Genomic DNA, 5,049 nt, shown 5'->3' with positions numbered 1-5,049 from the left:
AAAGTAACATATAAATTTTTAGAATTTTATATTATCTTTGTGAATAATTCTATTTCTATTGTTGATTATTATTTTGTTAGGTAAATTTTCTTTAACTACTTGTTTTTTATATCTAGTTTTAAGTTTATTTCTTTCCCCGTGTTTCTTTTCATAAATTACCTGTCCTACATGATATACTTTTTCTTTTCTGTTTTCATTATGTGTTTCTAACATTTTCTCTTGTGTATTTTTTAAAATTTAAGGAATGTTATCGTGCTCTTTTTTATTATATAGTACGTCAAAAGGTTTTTGGTTCGTTGTAGAGTGAATGCTCTGATTATATTCTTGAGCGGCTCTTATTACTATTTCGGAATAGTCGGTCAGATTAAATTCTTCTTTAATGCATCGAGCTAATTCTGTTAGTGTAGAATGTGCCTTTCAACTTGTCCGTTGAGGTACTGTGCCTCGGGTCTGCGTAATGTAAAGTTAAACCGCACCTTTGTGCAAAAGATTTAAATTGGGCCGAGGTAAAGCTTGGTTCATTATCGGTCATTATTACTTTGGCTTGTGGAAATTGTTGAAGAAGTTACATTACTTTGTTTTCGATATTAAATTTATTTTGGATTTCTTTTACTACTAAAAATTTTGAGTAAGCGTCAATACAAGTTATGAAAGTTAGACTTTGCGCGTAATATATGTCGATGTGTAAATTTTCGCCTTCTTTACTCGGGATTGCAATTTTACAATTTTTTATATATTCTTTTAGTTTTGTAAGTAAGTTTGGCCAATAATACAATCTACTGATTTGTTTATAATTTTCGTCAAGTCCCCTGTGTGCTCTGCAATGTGTTTCTTCGATTATAAGTGCTCTGTCCTCAGGAGTTTCTACATCTTGGAAAAATATTTTTGTATACAAAAATTTATTCACAAAATTATCTTTAAGTGGTTTTTGAATTCTATAAAAGTCCTCTAAAGTACAATGAATACCTACCGTTAAATTAGGAGGAATATATTCTCTTAAGATTGATATCAAATTTTCGGGAGTGTCAAATTCTATTATATGTCTGGTATTTTCGAATATATTAATCGACTCATGTATTGTATACCTCCCCGTTGCTAATAGCAATTGTTGCTTAAACTGGTTTAAGGGTTTACGGGTTTCTTGTATAACATTCTCAAAACTACTCTCTGCTGAATGCTGAGTGATTTGATCTGAGACCGATTCGTTACTGTCAGTTAAGTTGTTGATCTGAATTCTTGACAAGGCGTCTGCAACTACATTAGTTATACCTGGCTTATAAATGACTTTAGGAGTGAAACTTTCTATGAAGGAGTACCAGCGTTTCATTTTAATATTAGGATTTTTATCAGAGATTGCGAAAGATAATGGTTGATGATCGGTTTGGATTTCAATTCCAATCACTCCGTATAAGTAGTTTCTTAGATTTTTAAGAGCCCATACTATGGCTAAAAGTTCCTTCTTATTAGTTGCATAAACTTGTTCCGTTTTAGTCAAGGTTTTTGAAATAAAAGTAATTGGTTTACCTTCTTGAGATAATACTGCACCAATTGCGACGTCCGAAGCTTCGGTGGTCAGGGTAAATTTTTTATTATAATCCGGTTGAACTAATTCTACTTGAGCAATGAGATTTTCTTTCAGCTCGTTAAAAGCTTTAATAGCTGGGTCATCCAGCTGAATTAACATTTTTGTTGACATTCTTTTTGAAATTTTGCCATTATAACCTCCAAGATATTTTGTTAGAGGTTTGGCTATAGAGGCGTAATTTAAAACAAATTTTCTATAATAGCCCGTAAGGCCTAAGAAACTTCTTAGTTCCCGAATATTTTTTGGAAGCGGATATTTAATTATGGTGTCAATTTTTTCTGGGTCTGTCTTGATGACGTTATAAGATACGATGTATCCTAGAAAACTGGTTTCACGTTTAAAAAACTTTTATTTTTCTAAAGAGATTTTCATGTTTGCCTTTAATAATATATTTATAATTTTGTTTAAGTCTTTATAATGTTGTTCAATCGAGTTTAAGAATATTATAATGTCGTCCATGTAGACATGACATGTTTTCCCTATTTGTTCTCTTAGGATGTCGTCCATTGCTCTCTGAAAAATTCTTGGTGCATTTGTTAGTCCGAATGGCATTCTTAAAAACTCGTATTTTTCATTGTTTATTGAGAAGGATGTTTTTTCTACATCAGATTCTTTCATTAATATCTGATGAAAACCTGATTCTAAATCTATTGTTGAAAAATATCTTGCCTTTCCCAAATTAGATAGAATTACTGAAGGGTCTTGCATTGGGTACCTGTCAAGTATGGTATTTTCATTTAATTTTTTATAGTCAATGACGAGTCTTAATTTACGGCTTCCGTCTTGATTTTCTCCTTTCTTTGGTACTACCAGAACTGGTGAATTATAAGGGCTTCGACTAGGCCTTATAATTTCCTCTGCTAACATTCTACTGATTTCGCTGTTCACAAAGTCGGTGACAGAAATAGCGTACGGATATTGTTTCCCGTATATTGGCCTGTCGTGAATAAGATTTATTTCCCCCTTTATGTCTGTTCTAAAAGGAATTTGCATATTTATCTTTGAATGCTCTTTTTCAATATAGAGAACTATTTTTTCCTTTAGTCCGTCTAATTGATCAGTACCTATATTGTTTATCTGTTGTTTGTCGGATAACTCAACGACGGCGGGCTTGAAATTTTTATATTTCAAACGATTTTTATTTATTTGATTTTTGACGGTATTTACTTCGTCGGCACTCTCAGGATTTTGAATTCCCAAGATAATTGTATTTTTATTGACGGTATTTACTTCGTCGGCACTCTCAGGATTTTGAATTCCCAAGACATTTGTATTTTTATTGACGGTATTTACTTCGTCGGCACTCTCAGGATTTTGAATTCCCAAGATATTTGTATTTTTATTGACGGTATTTACTTCGTCGGCACTCTCAGGATTTTGTATTCCCAAGCTTTTTTCACTATTTTCCACAAATAATAAATCTGTGTTTTCGCTATTTTTTTCATCAAAATATTTTTTTATAATAAATTCTTTTAACGGAAGAATATTATTTTCTTCAATTAAACTTATTTCATTTTTTTCCTCATTATCATAATATTTTAACTTTTCTGTTTTCCCTTTATATTCCAAGACTCCCTTTTCTATATTTATTATAGCTCCAATTTTTCTTAATAAATTAAATCCAATTAGCAGATCAGATTCTAATCCTTCGATTTCATAAAATAATTGTCTTGTTTCAAATATATTTATAATATGGTAATACCTAATAATTGAATACCCATGAACTGTAGTTACCTTTTTGTATATTGATAACTCACTATACCCGTTACTCGTAGAGTAAAAGGGTATACTAGATTCGTCGGAAAGTATGTAACAGGCAGAAGGAAGCGTTTCCGACCCCATAAAGTATATATATTCTTGATCAGGATCACTAGCCGAGTCGATCTAGCCATGTCCGTCTGTCCGTCTGTCCGTCTGTCTGTCCGTCCGGATAAACGCTGAGATCTCGGAAACTATGGGAGCTAGGCTATTGAGATTTGGCGTGCAGATTCCTGAGCTTCTTACGCAGCGCAAGTTTGTTTCAGCAGAGTGCCACGCCCACTCTAACGCCCACAAACCGCCCAAAACTGTGGCTCCTACAGTTTTGATACTAGAATAAAAACTTTAGCTGAAATGTATTGTTCTCATCAATACCTATCGATTGATCCAAAAAAAAGTTTGCCACGCCCACTTTAACGCCTACAAACCGCGAAAACCTGTGACGCCCACAATTTTCATGCTAGATAAAAAATTTTAACTGAAATGTATTGGTCTCGTCAATACCTATCGATTGATCCAAAAAGAAATTTGCCACGCCCACTCTAACTCCCACAAACCGCGAAAACCTGTGACGCCCAAAATTGTTATGCTAGATAAAAAATTTTAACTGAAATGTATTGGTCTCGACAATACCTATCGATTGGTCCAAAAAAAAAATTTGCCACGCCCACTCTAACGCCCATAACGCTTAAATCTGTATACCGCCGGTAGGTGGCGCATTTTAATCTCGCTTTGCTGCTTGCATATCTCCATTTAGCTGAGTAACGGGTATCTGATAGTCGAGGTACTCGACTATAGCGTTCTTCCTTGTTTTTTTATTGACTTCATTATAGTATTCTGTAACTGTCATTCGTCCCTGCCTGAGGATACTTAGTTCTGACTCGAGAATATGTATTGGTCGTTTATCGCTATATATAAAGTCCAATCTAGATAAGGTTGCTCTAAAGTTTAAAACGGTGCCATGATTGGTAATGGTAGAATTGTTAAGGCGATAAAATATTGTTCACTTTGAATTTTATAGAGACTCATTACAGTTTCTGCGGCTTCCCTCCAACCTACATATTGTGTTGGTTCCCCCGTGAATTTTGGTAAAGATTTTACCACTTCAAGTGTTGTATCGCATTTTAGAGTTGGGTCGATTGTTTGTATTTTATAATCCTCCACAGTGTTTGCATCTGTGGCTAACTTTCCTTCCAAACCTTCTATTTTCCTGCTCACTTCATTTAATTGAACATTTATCAATCTATTTATTAATTCCACTGTTAAGCCGCCTGCTGTGGCTATACTACCTGCAGAAAAATGTGGTGCTGAACCTCCGGTTGCCATGGTTAGATTTTTTTCACCAAAGCTATTTATTAAATCTTCCAGATTGTTTAATATTTTTTTTTTTTTTTAAATCGTGAATCTATCTTACTTTCTATCAATGTTTAAATCTTATATTATTTATATTTTTTTTTTTTTTTTTAAATTCTCTGATCTTAGATTATAATTTTTAATTTAATTTTTTTTATTGAAAATTAATTTCTTACGAGACTGTCCCGATGGGGTCTTCCTTCTGCGAGGTTGTAGGTTGATCTTCCTTCCTGGACTCAGTAGAAATTATTGGCAATAAAATGCCCATCCTTCCTTCTTTAATTTTTCCTGTTTCAGCGATTTGTGATTTTGTTGTTGTTGTTGTAAGAGCTGGTTTGTTTAACTGTTTTTGT

Source organism: Drosophila suzukii, chromosome Y, assembly GCF_043229965.1.
Source record: "Drosophila suzukii chromosome Y, CBGP_Dsuzu_IsoJpt1.0, whole genome shotgun sequence".
Lineage (NCBI taxonomy): Eukaryota > Metazoa > Arthropoda > Insecta > Diptera > Drosophilidae > Drosophila > Drosophila suzukii.
This window is presented reverse-complemented; position numbering follows the sequence as displayed.